A 16,875-nucleotide genomic window follows, 5' to 3' on the forward strand; every position below is an offset into this window, starting at 1 on the left:
GACGTGGTGAAGGTAAAGCGGGGCCGCGGCCTTCCCCCTCCCTCCCCACCTGCTGCGCGGCGCCGCGGGACGAGCCTCGTGCTGGAGCTGCCGCCCGACGGGCACCGGGCGCTGCGGGACGAGCCGGGCTGTGGGGCCGGGCCGGGCCGGGCGCTGTGTTGGACACAGATCAGGTGCGGGGCTGTCTCCCTGAGCCACTTTGCCTAGCTTCCTCCCGCGGGCAGGGCCCCCTTCTGGCTTTGTGTTCCTGTGCTCCGGTCCTGAAATGGTCAGGGGAGCCAGAGCAGAGCAAACCACCAGCCGTGCCTGTATATGGATCTCTGCTCAGACCTGGAGCTTAAACCCGGGTTTCACAGGCCTGAGTCCATGGATGTGTGCTGGGCCCCTCTGGGTCAGAGAGACCACAGAACAGATCTCCCCGTTAGCAGAGGGATTTGATATCCCTCCCTCTGCAGACGGATTTTTTATTGCACATGCGAAGGCTGTGGACACCGTTGTCCAAATTTGTCAGCAGCTGGGCAGACCGCCACTCTCCAGGCAATGCTAGCATGGATAAGACCCATCATGGTCCGGCAGCATAGTGTAGATCAGCATTTCTCAGCCTGTGGGTCGTGACCCTAACGTGGGTCGCAAGAATATATGAAAGGATCACGAAGGAACTTTAATAATTGATTCTCCTTTAAAGGGCAAAAACATGGGGAAACTGTGGCTTCTCCCTTGCAGGCTGCTTGCCACCCCACCCCCCTCGCCCCACACACTCACCCCTTGCCCCACACACTGCAGGCCTGGGCCAGGGGGCAGTGGGTCGGGACTGGCCATCGATGTTTACAAATGGGTCCTGGTACAAAAAAGGTTGAGAACTGCTGTGCTAGAAGACCCTGGCTATAGGCCAAGAGATAAAGTCTACCTTTCCAGATCTGTGGATACAAAAGAAGGGACTTTCAAAAAGGCTTTCAATTCTTTCCCTAGACTTTCTGTTATTCTGTCCCCAAATTAAAATTTCCACTTCGGTCCGCTCTGAATGCAGGTTGGTAACTGATGCCTGTTGGTCTGAATCCAGCATGATGCTGGGCACATCTACACATTCATTAATGTGTTTTTGCCAATGCACATTAAATTTTAGTACCTCTATTGTGAGGGTAGTAGAACAAGGCGCTTAGCCTATTTTAATGCACATTAGCGAAAGCGCACCGTTTTTGTGACACTTTAATGTACATTAAAATCAGCTAATGTGCATTAAAGTTCATGTGTAGACAGGCCCACTGAGTGTCAGTCAAGTTGCACTAATTGCAAGGTACTCAGCACAGCAGGAACTCACTGTACTGCTGAATCAAGCCCTGCAGCTTTTTTTTTCAGAGAACTCTTTAAATGTTACTGGATTTGCAGAGAAGTAAAAGTTGTTAAACTTCTATGTGCAGTAAATCAGCCTGCAAACATTATATAACAGTGCCAAACTTAATTTGCAAACCAGTAATTATTTTTAAAGAAAGAGAATTTTGTTTTCCTTTCAGTCATGGAAGAGAAACTGTGGGAAGGGGAATAAAAGAGTTCAGAGAGGAGTATCCATTGCTGCCCGTTGCAAGCTGCAGCAGCAGTAGGAGAAGCAGCAAAACCTTCTAAGGATGAGTCAGAGCCCCCAGGCAGACTGGAATCTGGGTCTCAAAAGCACATAACTAATAGAGAAAGAAAAATCCTACTGGGAAAAGAGGTTACCACTAATGGAAAAAACCCATAACTATTTTAAAAGAAACTGAAATGTACGAAGTGCATCCCTTCCTGCCTCCACAATACTTGAGGATGGTTGTTACAGCCAATGGCCCAAAAGGTTAGAACATACTTTGGTCCCTCTCTACAAAACCATCATGGATTCCTTCCCCCCATAAATGCAGTACTTGTGAACCAAAGAAGACAGCAGGTGAGCCCTGTATTAAATGACAACTAATGTAATCAGTTGTCATATCAAGACACAGAAACATATCAGACTAAGATATTTTCAGTCTTCAAATCCCCATCCTGACCAACAACCTGCATCTCTGTTTTTGTCAGCAGCAATGTTTGCAAAACTTGCCACTTCCGGAGAGCAATATTTTTATATCTAGCTACAAGACAAACACTGATATGCTGCCCTAGTTTCCTGTATAAAATTCAGTTCAGATCTGAATTCGATAAATTTAATACTGATCTGCATTTTACCAAAGTTTAAGTTTCTTCGGATATCTTTGAAGGTTTAGCTCAGCGGGAGGAATTTGAGATTGTTTCTAATCCCAGTGAGCATGACAAAAAATTCCTAGGGTGGCAGCCTAGCCTAGGACCTTACTCTGGAGCTAGCCACTGGCCTCCTATGTCATTTTGGACAAATCATTTTGCTTTTTTGTTTCCTTTCCTGCCATTTGATTGTCTCATGTACTAGTTGCTGAGGGCAGTGTGTCTCAAGAAAAGCAAGAAAAGTGTGAACAGTACCTAGCACGATTCTGCCTCAGCCTCATTTCAGGTCTCTAGGTTGCAAGACAAGTAATAAACAAATTAACACTTCAGAGTGTTTGTAGTTAGAATCATGAATGAGGCCTACCTCTACTTTAAGATATTTGTGTTTCTCCACATTCAGCCTCCATGTGTTTCTTGCCTCTTTGCTGTGAGATTTGTACAGTAAAACGGAAATGGGGGGCAAGCAAATCAACCATGAAACATAAATGATCAGACAAGGGAACAAGGAATCTGCTCTGTAAGCAGCTCTTTAAAAGGCCTCAGTGTTGCCTGCATTCAAATAATTCCCATAACAAGTTTTAAAAATAACCCTAGCTTGGAAGAAGCAAGGGACGTGTTCCCCTGATGTACTGCACAGAGCAGTGCAGTTAACTGTGTCCGTATAGTGTCCTCTGCACCAGATAAATTAGCTGCATAGAGAAGGGAGGGGAAGAAGAGTGATGCCAAATCAACAGGAATCATGAAAAGGGGAGTACTCCTGTTCCAGATCTCTGCAAACAGGACTATTACAGAAGCTCTAAGCCCAAACTAAAGGTATTGGGGATCTTGGCTTCCATTACAATATGTCTTTAAAGCTTCTATTGGATGGAAACAAAGTGCCATATTATTTTCTGGAAAGCTGAAAAGAATAAAAAAGATGCATTTTAACAGACAGGTGATAACTAGAACTCGCTGTACACAAGGTCCTCACAACTAAGGTGAAATGGCAGCACTGGTTGGACTTCTTTAAGAGAGGAAACAGCATCTAGTGGTTTGAGAATTAAATTGCTAAAGAGCTGTCTTCTTTTCCAATCTAATCTGTTCAGTCAGAAATCAGTCAGGGGAGGAGGGGTGGACTAGAAGGCAAACCCACCCTCAGCCTTGCTGTCAGGCCAGTGCAGTCCAGTCAGAACTCTGGCCCCTACAAATGGGGACAATAGATAATGTTCATAGAATCATAGCATCATAGAGGTAGGGTTGGAAGGGACCTTGTAGATCTTCAAGTCCACCTCCCACCTGGGCGGGAGAAAAACTGGACTCAAATGAGTCCAGCCAGGTAGGCATCAAGCCTCTTCTTAAAGACCCACAGGGTAGGAGCCAGCACCACTTCCCTTGGAAGTTGCTTCCAGCTCCTAGCCACCCTAACTGTGAAGTAATTCTTGTGGATGTCTAATCTAAACCTACTCTCCAACAACTTGTGGCCATTATTCCTTGTTATGCCAGGGAGCGCTAGGGGAAACAGTGTCTCCCCCAAACCCTTCTGGTCCCCCCCTAGTGAGTTTATAGGCAGTCACCAGGTCCCCCCTCAGCCTTCGCTTGTGAAGGCTGAACAGGTTCCCTTCCCTTTCTCTGCCTCAGAGGAGGAATAAAGGGCTAGGCTGGTGGCTTCACTCAGTGCAATGGCCGAGGGAGTTAGTTAACCAAACAGAGGATAGTAAGAGGATCTAGCAGCAGGCACACTGTCCCTGTTCACCTGTATGCTACAGGATGCTGCCTGCCATACATAGAATAGCCTTACAGTTATGTATAGCTCATATGCCACCACTAACTGAAGAACTGCAATTTGTGATTTCTATATTGCGTGTGTCACCTGTATGGGAAGAAACACAACTAATAGGTCAGAAATATTTGACCTTTACCACACAGTCTGCACTGAACAATCATCTGCCTTTCATCATTTCCCTAGGGGGTCAAGAATCATTTCCAGTATGCTGAAGAAGTTTACTTTCTCCTTTAGTGCTTCCTCACCCTCTGTTCTTAGTATTGTACCCTACAACACAACGGGGTTTTCTTCATCTTAGTGCCAAATTATGGCCCTGCAAGCCTGTGGAGTATTAGGGCACAGAAAGTACCTGCAGTGGTTGAGCACTTGAATAAGACAAAATGGCTTTCACAGAAGCTGGTCACAGCAGGTTGTAGAAGCGAGCAACCTGGGCAGTTACCCAGGACTCCACTTCACTAAGTTAATGCAAGTAGGTTAGGAGAAGGAGGGAGGAGCTAATGTCTTAGTCTCTGACCTGGGCCCCTACACGTTTAATAAGAGGTCTGTTGCTTGGTGAAGCACGGTGAAGGAAGACGTAGCTTGTGCTTCCCTATTAAATTGCACGAGGTGTGTTTGCCATGACCAAACTCCTTAAGTCTAGGTATGCCCCAACCCTTCTGGACCAGGGAACACTATCGGGGATGCAACTAGCTGTTTTCTACCATTGTGGTTATGAGTGCAGCCAGATAATGACCATCTCCTCCAAAGAGTCTTCTAGGGAGAAGGAGGTTCTTATTGCCCCTTACACCCTCTCAGAAATCCATGTTTTTTCTAATTTGTTTCTAAGAGGCTGTGAACATCAACTGTTTAGTGCTTGAGATCTTTCTTTCCAGGAAAACATCTGGCTTTAGAACAAATACAAAAAAACAAGGAGCATCTGCACCCATTTTACTTTGCAAAAATGCGTGTAATTTGGGCTTAAATACAATTGGGTATTCAGTCCTTCTACTTCAACCACTTACTCAGCTAGAGGCAGTTCAGGGTAGAATTCTTTTTCAACAGTCCCGCACAGTCAACAATGATTGTCTTCCATGATTGTCTTATCTGTGGGTCTGAAGATGTCTGACAAGACTGATCTAGGATAAACAGAATTAAATGTATTCCAGAATCTTTGGTCAAATGTTAGCAAACAGGACATACTCCATTTCCAGTGATATCTGGGACAGCAGTCCTATTCAATCAGTCCAGTGAGCCTGGCCTGGCATTCCTTCTTTGTATACTTAAAACTATTTATAATTCTCAGGCCAGTGCAGAAAGAGCAAAGAGTAATATTAAGGTAAATTAACTTCTTATATAAATGCTTTACACCTAGCTACTGATCAATTACCATTGTGCTGAGAACAGTATAAATATACAGATAGGCATCTAGAGGGACAGAGCACGTTCTCAAAGTTCTGTCAAAGAATATTTTAGTTCACAAACTTCCTGTGAGAAAAAGCATAATCCATCCTCTACAACTGGGAAAACGAAGGTGCAAAAATCTGGTGACTCATCCAAAAGCCTGTAGGGAGTCAGTGGCAATCCCAGCAGTGGAATTCAGATACGCTGGATAAAATGCTGTGCTCAGCCAGGGCACCTTTCTATCAGGAAAAGATGGTATTTTTGGCACAGGCTCTTTCTTCATTTCTTCAGAGCGTTGGCAGTTGAGTCAAATATTAGCTTGATGTTTTCAGTTTGGTTTTAGTTCTTTTGCTTTTAAAGTCAACTTAGATCCAAGCATTTGAATAAACTTTGGTTGTGCATATAATGCAGATATTTATTTTATACACTTCTTCCATAATAAGTTCTAGTTTTCCAAAGCAGAGACTGGATGCTCCACTCTGTGTTCACTGATTTACAATTGGATTAATATAGTGAGAGAACTGAGGCAGGCTCCACCCACTTCAAAGCACCAGTCTTCCTTTACACAGAAGAAGGTGGGCAATGGACATGGAGTTTTGAACACTCAGCACAACATTCATGGTGGTTAATCAGTTCTTGCATTTGTTCTAATCAAAGCCTTATTCTCAGATATTTTGTTTATGCTTAAGCTCCTGGCATAATTAAAGCCTTATGAATTGGCTTCCTGTTTAACACCATGGACATGATTCATAACTGAATAGGAGAGTGTTTATTTGTTTGCTATGGTGACAGCGCTAAATACCCAGTATTGAGGCTTCTCAAGACAAATGTTATCAGAAGACAAATGTTATCAGGTCTTACTATAGTCAACATAATTCAACAGATTTGATTTAACAAGAGAAATTTAGAAGCTGTTTGACAAGCTCAAGTTAGAATTTTCAGTGACAATGTGTGGCTAAATATTCCTGTTAGGGACAGAATTTCCTCTGCTATATACAGTGTGGATGTCTTTAGCTCAAAAGTTTCCATTAACTACACCAGAAAGAATCAGTGGCAAGAATCAGTAAAATGTATACAGGAGAGAGAACTGCATACCAAGTTCAAAGAGAGATTTCTTCACTTTAACTTTGACAGGTTTGAGGTTGCAATTAGCAATAAACTCAAATAAATAGGCTGGAAAAAATAAGAGACATGTGCAAACTGGAGACAAAAAATCCCTGTAAATCAAGGTCTGTCTGTTTCCTCCTATCCTCAAATGCCTCTGTTAATAACTGTAAACTGTAGGCCTCATGATTAGAGCTGCACAGTAATTGATTTTTTCAGTTCATGAGATTTGGTTTGGGTTGGATCAAAATGCACTTTTTTTGCTTCATGCAATTTCATTTTACAATTTTAACCTCTATAACATTTTACTAAATGCTGTTGATTTTCTAAATCAAAATATTGGTTTAAAAACTTTGAAACAAAGTTTTGACTTTCCTGAATTGTTCTTCTTTTCAGGCTGAAATGATTCACTGAATTTGGTACAAATTCATCAATAGTTCCAAAGTCCCCCAAATTGCATTTCAGGTGAATAAATTATTTGCCAAAAAATTCACCCATTTTTACTTATAGTCTCTAATGGCCACCCTGCCCTGCCCTGCCGTCTCACTGGTTCAGAGGCATAAGCTTTCAAAGGCAACAGCCTACTTGATCACTTATGAAAGCTTATATCATTCTAAGCCCCTTGTACTGCTCTGTAAAGGTGTCACCCCGCCCTGCCATCTGACCAACACAACTACTTCACTCTATTTGTGATAGAGAGAACCAGATTCAGCCATATTGTAACTCTAAAGATTTCAGAGGAGTCATATCTGGGATGAATTTGGTCTGTAGCCTCTTTCTTGTCCGGCATATTTGTTATCTTTTCAAATAAATGGGAACTGATACATTTTATATATGAAGTTAGAAGGCACCATCACAGCTTAAGATAAAAGTACACCATTACTTGTTCAGACTGCTGCTGTGCTGAGTTAAGTCTGGGATTTTCAGGAGAATGTAAAGGAGTCTTAGGGGAGCATATAATTCCTTTCATCTCTTTTGAAAATTCCTACGTTAACTCTTATCAAATAGAAACAAATCCACTATAAAGTTATGCTAATATTTCTTATAAGCCCATATTTCTAAGACCTCGATCTTTTTGTGACCTTGGACACCCATAGACATACCTCTCTGGTCCTGTTCAGAGTTCATTACAGATCAAGGCCAGGGATATCCTGTCTTCATGAAATGTTGAAAATAAGTTCTTTTAATTCTTTATCTGAGGAGCAGTAATTTAAGTTCCAATAAGAAAGAAAATTCAAACAGAAGAAATGTGAAGGTAAACATTTTTTAAAGGAATTGAGTGAATTGGAAACAACACTGTTGTAAGACTTGTATTAGTCCTACCTTTAGCACTGGTACATTCAGGTAGAAAAGAGAAAGCAGGTGAGGGGAAAAATCATAAGAAACCATTACCAATAACTCGGTCAATTTAAGGGAAGGGTGTGTCACAGGGTAGCTACCAGAGGTAAATGGGGTATGGGAAAAGATACTTTTTCCAAAGATGTGTTAATACAGTCTTTAATTAGTTTTTAGTTATTAAGTCAATTGTGCTATATATGTTGAGGGGAGGAGGAGCTTTACATGTGAAAGCACAAAGTAATTCATGTAGAACCTGGCCCAGCATCCAAAACATTAGTGTGGTACTTTTTTGTTTTAGTGGGCAGTGAAGTCTGTCAAAATTGTTTTAGTTCTCATAAAGACGTCAGTACCTAATGCTGTTTGTTTGAATATTTATATTATGCATACACTTATTTTCAGATTCCCTAAGTATAAAGAATTTAATTAGACATTTCAAACTAGCACAGTACAACCAAAATGCAACTTAAAAAAGATTCAGCTTTTGAAACATAATGGTCTTGCTGGACACCAGCTTCCAGACAAGGAAACAGCAGCTTCATTTCCTCTATGACAAGTTTATTCTGGCAGCATCAGAGAACTTTTTCCAGAGGAACTGGCTGGTAGACTCCACCACCTGCACAGGAAGCACAGCAGCATTTCAGATTGTTGCAAAAGCCTTTTTGGGTGGCTGTTCCTTAAAATCTCATGGCTCATATTGGGAGAGGCCAGATGAATAAAAAGAAACCTCTAGAGAGAGTCTTATTACGGCAAAAATTGTATTGCTAAAAGTTGGTGAAGCTCTTCCAATGAACACATAAATACATGTATAACTACGCTTGCATGGGCAGTTCCAATAATGTAAACTGTACTGCCCATCTAATCAGAGTCAAGTATGTGTTAAACACATGCGGCATCATGACCTTGGCTGGACTCAAGAGTCCAGCACAGTGCCAGGGAGCAACATGGTTTTCTTAGAAAGACCATAATCTTGGAACTTCCTGAATAATTAGTAGCAAATCACTACTTTGATAGATTTCACCGTTTTTTCAGTCTGTGAAATGACAATGTGCAAATCACAATTTCCTAATTTTCTCAAAGTTTTCCATTATTTAAATTATCCTGTGAATGTATCAATTACTTGCAAGTAACATGATTAAATTATTTGATATTAAAAACTGAATATTTGATCAATGTTATTTTTGATTGAAAACATGGAACATATCTCTTCCATGACTGGAGAAGCCTATGCCTAAGAGTCAGTTTTCCAGTGTGAATACTCTTATTTATAAATACACCACTTGCTTTCTCGGAATACTTTCTAGCAGTCACTGAAGATTCACTATTTCCATGAACTTTCTTGCCAACAAGCTCATTTATTAGATAGTGTGGAAAGAGGAAGGCAATACAAACAAATTCATTTAAAAGTTGGAACTAAAAATTATGGTCAAATGTTTTTTATTTGTTTGGGTTTCTGTTTGGGTGTTTTTTTCCTTTTTGATGGGTTGGAGTTTTGTTCAGTTTTATGTAAAACCAAGGTCCCGCCCATCTGTGGTCTCTTTCCTTGTGCTAAATTAAGAGTGCCATCCCTGGTAAGCTGGCCAGCTTCTATGAAAGCAGTGTACTCAGGTGGACTGAGTTCAGGACTGGAAACCAGGTTCTAATATTAACTGTTACTCTTTTGCTGTGTGGCCTTAGGCAACTTACTCTTTGCCTCATAGGCTAGAAAGGGCTCCTGGGACTCCTTTGTTAAATTCCTGGCACCAAATTTCAAGTCAAGGTGATTTCCGTGCTTCTGATGGAATTCATGGCATCTCTGTATAATACTAGAGATTCTTTATATCTAATTATCCTTGTTAGACTCTGCGAAGCATCAAAATACTTTAGAACAGAGAGAAATATTTTTACTTTCTATTGCACAAGATTGTACCAAATATCTGCTTTTAAAAATGTGTTTAGTGATGAAGCTGAACATCTGGGCATCAACAAACCATGTTGTCTTCTTTCTTATGGCTTTAAGAGTAAGAGCTATTGTCACAGTTTTAATTCCATATTCCCCAGCCAGACCAATGCCTTGCTGGAAAGTGAGTGTAACTCCAGGATGTTGTCCTCAAACTTGTATCTGGCTCCATGGTTTGGTCAGGGTTTCCACAGTCAGAGCTAGGCAAGGTTTTTAGGCACCACTTGTACAGTGTGGCCACACAAACCATGTCCAGTGTGTATCCTCTTAAGGATTGTCCACATGCTCTGTGGAAGCTTGAAGTCCAGTTGTTGCATTGTTTGGTTGGAGACAAGGTGTTTATTTGGGAAAGTGTTTTCTGCCTAAGCTTTCCTCCAAGATTCTTCAGTGTTGTAGTATAGGAGGTGCTCAGTTCATGTCCAAAAAGGTTTTCATGAAATCATGTGACGAGTTGAGATCTTGAAGGTCTCTGTGGATTAGAAGATGCAGATTACTATTGATACTCATTATTTCTCTGTATGTTGCTACATCATGTCAAGTAGATGAAGGAGTAATATTTGAAAGTACTGGTAGCCACTGCACTGGAATTGATATCAAGGTTCCAGAGATAGTCCTCATTCCTTACGGAGTAGAGTTCTGTGTCGATGAGTTTGGTATGTCGACTTGAATCCTAGACAGGTGCACAGTACTCAGCTGTGGAGAAATCCATGGCTATGGCAGAAGCACAGAGGACAGCAGCTTTTGCACCCCAGCTTGTGCTGGCAGGCTTTCGGATGGCCTTCACATGTGTCTTTGTTTTCACAGCAGTCTTTCAGAGGTGATAATGGTAGGTTAGGGAGCAGTCAAGGGTCACAGCAAGGTAGGTAGGAGTCGAGTCAAGGTCCACTTTTTTCCCACAAAAGGTGACATTGTGGGTGTTATTTGCCTTGCAAGTGTCAAGATGAAATGCAGAGATGATGGACTTGGTTGGATTTGGTCATAGTCTCCACTTATGAAAGTATTCATAAATCAGAATTCAGTGTGGCTTCAATATCCTGAAAAGATTTTGCTTGTGTGGTCAAAGCAATATCGTTGGTGTAGATAAATTTCTGTGATGATGTGTAGGGCATATCACTTATGTAAATGTTAAAAAGTGTCAGTGCCAGAACCCTACCCTGTGGGAGGCCATTGTTAAGTATTCTTGGAGTGCTGACCTTATCTGTCTATTTTTCAGGAACAGAAATATAAACACATCCAAAGAACTACAGGTGAGCATATTTGTTTGCCCTGTGGTGCTGCTTCCCACCTTAGTTTGAGTTTGAGAGAGGGAGTTTTAGTTTGAAATAAAAAACAAACAAACAAAGAGATTTCTCAGATCCCTCGATTTTTCACATCTTGGATTCCTCAGATCCCTCCTGTCAGCAGGCATAAGGACCCTTTAATAGGGTAGTGTATTTCCGGGTGTCCTTTCTATAGTATTGAAGGCAGTTTACCATGCCATGTTCTCTTTCATAAAGGTTTTATCACACTAAAGTGCTGTATGATTCAAGTGTTTCTATAGTATATCACACAGATGACTGGTAGGGAGGGTATGGGGAGGGGCATATGCCTTCCCCACCCCGAGACTGGCCCCCGACTTGGCACCACTCAGGATGGCAAACCGTGGCCCCACAGAGCTGGGGCCAGCAACAGCTGTGGTTGAGGTTTGGGCCCACCCCCCCATCTGGGGGGTGGAGGTAGCTTTACATGTGTTCTGGCTGGTGGCCTACAGTTTGCTGGGCTGGCCACTTCCGGTCCACAGTTTCTGGTCTGCAGTTTTGGCCCCCCCTCCCCCCCCGAGACTCGGGAGGCACCAGTATCCCCTGGTATATCCCTCCCAACATACACACAAATATCAGGTAAATTACAGGGTTGCAAGTAGACAAAGGGATGGAAGGAGCACCTCAGTGATCTTCTCCCTTGCTTCTTATTACTGCTTAAGCCCTAAACCAGCCCACTGCCTTCTCCTTCTCTTCTCTGCTCAGATTCTACAGGGATAGCCTAATATGCTTTTCCATCTTCTCTGTTTTTGTGATAACCTGGAATTATGATCAGGAAGACTGTTGCTTATCTGGGAGGAAGTATATATATTCTACAGGAAGTAGGAAGGTTATATTCAAGGAATGTTTAAAAGTTTGAATGATTAGCTGTAGTTTATTTGCAACTATTGGAGGCTTATCACATAAGTTGCTCCTACTTGACACCAGGCACCAATATTCTCAGAAAGGTTTAACTGTAGATTTTCAATATTTGGAAAGTATGTGCAACCCACAAAATTGTCTGTGACTCCCCCTTTTCCCACTATCCCTCTGGGGTAACCTTGCAGTTGGCATGAACCTTCCCTTCCCAGTGTGACTCATAACACTGTGCAACCCTGATCATTTTGTACTGTATATAAATTTGCTTCAATTGAATTGTTTTTAAAGGAAGTTGAGTGCAATGAGAAAATTTAAAAGCTAAGTTTATCACAATAGGGACAGATCTTATCTTTCTGCTTTACATCTGTTTGCTAATGGTCTTCTACAGGTACAATATAAGCATTTGAAATGTTGGGTTTTATTTAAATTCTTAATGCAAGCAAAACTTGCTATGGAACAAAAAAGAGCTGGCAGTAAAATTAAGCTACATACTTTGCTTTAAAGAATATAGAAAGCCCCTTTTCACATTTTATTTACATGTCTATATGGAATCATGCACATACATTACCCATTAAAGGCTGTCAGTCAGGCCCTACAGCCCATATTCAGCAGAATGTTTCAGCACACTGGCTTTGGTGGGACAATTCTTAGGCTTAAGGAAATGGGGCAGTGTCTTAAAAAAACAGTGCATATGTTTTGCTGGACTAGAAGGTGAGGGACAGAAGTTACACATAAACCAGTTTAAGTGATCAGAAACTGCTTTAAACATGTAACAGAACAGAAGTTCAGTGCACATAAACTGGTTTCAAAATGCCCAAAACTGGTTTAAGATAAACCTGACTGAATGTAGTATCAGACTTAACTGATTTAGGTCAAACCGGTTTATGGAACTTCAGTCCCAGCCCCCTTCCTAGTTCAAGTTAAATCAGAGTCCCCCAGCATGCTTTGCAGCCCTGGGCTGGGCTGGGCTGTCTGTTCAAGCACAGCAAGGTTGGCCCTACCCCTCTGCTCCTTAGCCAGAGCAGTGAGGGCTCGCTGACAAGGGCGTGGGGGTGGGACACCTGGCTGGTGCAGCCTGGTCTGCCTGGCAGGAACGGAACAGCCCCCACCAGACTTTTCCCCGCTGGAGTGGAGGGGGCAAGGTGAATGGGCCAGCAGGCTCAGGGTGTGGGAAAGATTAAACGTCCCGATCTCCCCTCTCTCCCACTGGCACAGGAACCCCAGCCAGGAACCCCAGGCACAGCCCATGCCCCTCGCCCCTCCCCCCTGCTGGCCACTTGCACAGTAGGGGGTGTGGCTGGAACCAGCCCAGGCCCCTCAGGTGAAGTGGGGCAGGGAGGGGGATTAAACTCCCCTGTCTCCCCTCTCTCCCACTGGCATGGGAGCCCCAGCCAGGGTCTGCATGGCTTTTCCCTCCCGCTGGTCACTCACACAATGGAAATCATGGCTAGAACCAGCCCGGATGGGGAAAGGGGATAGAGGAAAGGGGATATAGGAGAGTTCAATCCCCCTCCCTTTACCTGAGGCACTGCCTGGGCTGGCTCCAGCCATGCCCCCTGCCGCACAAAAGGCCATTGGGTGGAAAAACCAGCCAGACCCCAGCTGGGGTCCCCATGCCAGTGGGAGATATGGTGGGTGGGGGCATTAATCTCCCTTCCTCCCGTCCCCCATTCACCTGAGGCACAGCCTTGGCCAGTGTCTGGCCATGCCCTTCCTTGGGGACAAACCTGGCAAGGGCAGCTTCTCCCTTCCACCTCCAGGCACACCCCAGCTGGGGTCCCTGCAGGCCAAGGTGGAGGTTTAAATCCCTCCCCAGTCATACTCAGTGGCCTGCCAGGGCCTGACCATGCCATGCCCCACTTGACCCACCCCCTCCAGGTCAGGTTTCCTCCAGCCTTGCAGCTGCTGCTGCAGGGAAGGGGGGGCTTGATCTAGTGCCCCCAGCTTCTAGCCTGAGCCACTGCAGGCATGTGGCTGCATTTCCAGAATCAAAAGTGAATGTCTAATCACTTTCAAATCGATTCAATCTATGCAGGCTAGACTAATCTGGAAAGATTCAATCAATTCAGGCTCAGATTTTTTGAATGTCTGCATTTAGCCTGAGAAATCAACCTTAAAAGATGCTGAGTGCTTGCTTCGTGAGGAATTGAATATCCTCCCAGTAGAATTTCAGAGGAAATGGAGGGCACTTAACATCTTGTTAGTGCTCAGCATGTCTCTGGATTGGTCTCAGACTGAGCATTAATGGGTTTGGGATATATAAACTGAAACTTCCATAACTCAAGCAAAAGTGTGCAGATACCATGGATGGAAGATTTGGGGGCATGCATAGTTGCACCTGAAAAAATGTAGGCCAGGATGAAGCCTCTTTGTAAAGGGACAAGTTTGGTGGAAACTGGTCCAGGACATAGTTGAGTATGGTTCACAGATCTCCAGGACAAGAAGTAATTTACATCTCATTTGATTCCACTTACTATAACTGCCGTATGGTAGTGCTGCACATGAGCAGTTAGCTCTCCTAACACCATGTGAGTGTGGCTATACTAATTCCAGCTTGGGATATAGCCAGTAATTAGTTATCTGTTTAGCATGCTATTGTATGGCTGTGACTTTACGGGCATAGCTAGGGGTCTACTTTGTGGTTTCACAATTTTTTGCAGAAACTGAGAAAAATGGCATTGTCTGTGATCGCCAGAAAATAGTGTATTGGCCATGATTTCCCTCAAAATCAACCTAAAAAGAACCCCCAATGCATTATTCATATAACACACTGTTTTCGAATGTCCCCATGCTTACTACAACACAAAGACAGCACAACAATCAAGGAAAAACAAACCTGGCAAGGAAAAACAGCATTGTTCTCCATCTGGAGTTCAAATCACATATAAAGCAAAAGGCTTCTGCAGAGGCTGAAGGTCAGAACAAAAGAAACCCAACAATGTCCTCAATGTTTAAAAAGAACCACTGAAAGCAGTTAAACAAGAAGAGAAGCTACATTTGAGCTACTGGAGGCATTCACTGCTGCCAACATAGCTTTGGAAATAATTGATAACCTGAAATGAAGTGAGTACCTCAACAAGCATGTACCAAATGCTGACAGTTTCCCATGGACAAACAAACTTCACCAAGATTATCTACCAGGAATAGTTGCTTTGTATATTCAGTCTAAAAAATCTGCACTGGCAGAAAAAGAATCCATTTTCACTGGAGAAGGCAAAGCAACAGATGTACAGGATAACTCTGTACCCCACATTTTATTTGTACCTGGAAGCTGAAAAGGCCACAACCTGCCTGTTTTTCAAAGATCCAGTTCAGTTCACATCTGTAAACCTTTCAAATGTAGCACAAGTTGTAGTGAAAGCTGTTGTAAACTATGGCTTAGAATTTTAGAAAGATCTCAGCATTCTGTCTGATTAATGCAATGTATGTGTGCAATGCTTTCTCTGATGTGCTCCATGGAACGATGCCCAGCGCAATTCATGTTACCTGCAAGGCACACATTCTTTTTTTAATAAGTGATATCTGGCACACATTTTCCTCATGTGGGTAGACTGGTTTTCTCTTTTAAAAAAACATTCAAACATTGTCCAGGCCGTAAGCTTTGATACAGGAAGTGCATCTACATGTGTAAGTAATATAAAGCAATAAACTCTGGAGCAGTTTGAGCTGAAGTAAACTACTCCTGGGCACAGTGTTTACACGTGCACCTGAGAAAGCAGCAGTTTAAGCTGGGGCAGAACAGGCCCGGGCTGGCAGGTGTCTGAGGGGGGTCAGGCCTGGGCTCTGGGCAGTGGCATCGAGCAGCAGAGGAGCTGGCTGGGACATGAGGGTGCTAAAAGTGTGAAGCTGTGTGGCTAGGCGGGCAGAAGTTTGGCCCTGGCTTGCTGGGCTGACTGCTGCCCGTGGTCAGCATCTACCCATGCATCTAATTGCAGTAAATTACCCCACTGTAAGATAGTACTATCTTACACTGGTGTAAATTAGTTTACTGTGTCTTAATACCATCGCACATGTAGATGGTGACACTTTACTCTGCAGCTAATTAGTCTGCTTTACAGTAAAGCACATGTAGACATGTTCAGGGAGTCCCTCACCAATCAATGCAGGGACGTAAATGCATCTATGTCATCTTCCACCAGAACCAGTGCTTACAAGGTGGCTAGCAGGGAGCCAAAGGGGGTCAGCAGGGAAAGGAGAATTTATGGTTTAACACAGTTCATTACCATGCAAAGAATATTAAGTACTACTAGCAATTTATGTGTGACAAGCTTGAAATTACACCCAGCACACAATGCATGCTTAAACTATGCAGTCTTTTAAAACAGGGAGACATTGAAGATCAAGTTAAGTTTGTCACTGAAAATGTGATTAGATTCATGGAGCTTCGTGTGTGACTTGAAAGGCAGCAGGTTTTGAGTCAACAAACACATAACAAACATGCATTTGATCAATTGGGTCAAAGATATGGCATTATAACAACTTTAAAACTGTCAAACTGAAAACCAGTGCAGAAGCTGCAAAGTCAGTCCTACAAGTAGGATCAGTCATTGACACCTTGATTTTTAAAAAATGGCTGCTGACCTTTTAGTGCTGTTTGTATCTGATTTGGGTGCCTTTTCTGAGTTTTGACCCTCAGCTAATTAAATCCTTCCCTGGATGGCAGAAAGAGCATGACAACGAATGTGCTACCTACATGAACTTTGACAAAAAATGCCAGATGCCTTTAAATGTAACTGAGTTTGGGGATTCTGTTTCTGATCAGTTTCCACGGCTCTACAACTTGGCAAAACGCTGCCGTATAATTCCAGCCAATTCAGTGGATGCAGAACATTCAGTCTCAGTGTATGGACAAGTCTTCACACCATAGAGACAGAGGATGTCAGCTGCAACTGCTGGTGGATGCTGCATACTAGCATTTAACTACTAAAATGCATTGTTTCTATTAAGGTTAGCATTAATTAGTTTTTCTAAACTTTTTATAGAATGCTATATAG

General features: G+C 42.9%; 1 protein-coding gene across 3 annotated transcripts in view; it reads left to right on the forward strand.

Moving 5' to 3' along the window:
• The window catches only part of CAV1 (caveolin 1), a 40,522-nt gene that overhangs the window by 507 nt on the left and 23,140 nt on the right, over positions 1-16,875 (forward strand). Inside the window, exons 1-3 of one of the 3 annotated variants that reach the window (XR_002102561.1) lie at positions 1-12; positions 10,939-10,972; positions 16,644-16,828. The exons of 1 other annotated variant lie outside the window; for it this stretch is intronic. The gene's annotated coding sequence lies outside the window, so the exon portion shown is untranslated. The remainder of the gene's footprint in view (positions 13-10,938; positions 10,973-16,643; positions 16,829-16,875) is intronic. One more of the 3 variants, XR_002102560.1, reaches the window with a different exon arrangement.

This window comes from Crocodylus porosus, unplaced genomic scaffold (genome assembly GCF_001723895.1).
Source record: "Crocodylus porosus isolate Cpor-Errol unplaced genomic scaffold, CroPor_comp1, whole genome shotgun sequence".
In the NCBI taxonomy this organism is placed as follows: domain Eukaryota; kingdom Metazoa; phylum Chordata; order Crocodylia; family Crocodylidae; genus Crocodylus; species Crocodylus porosus.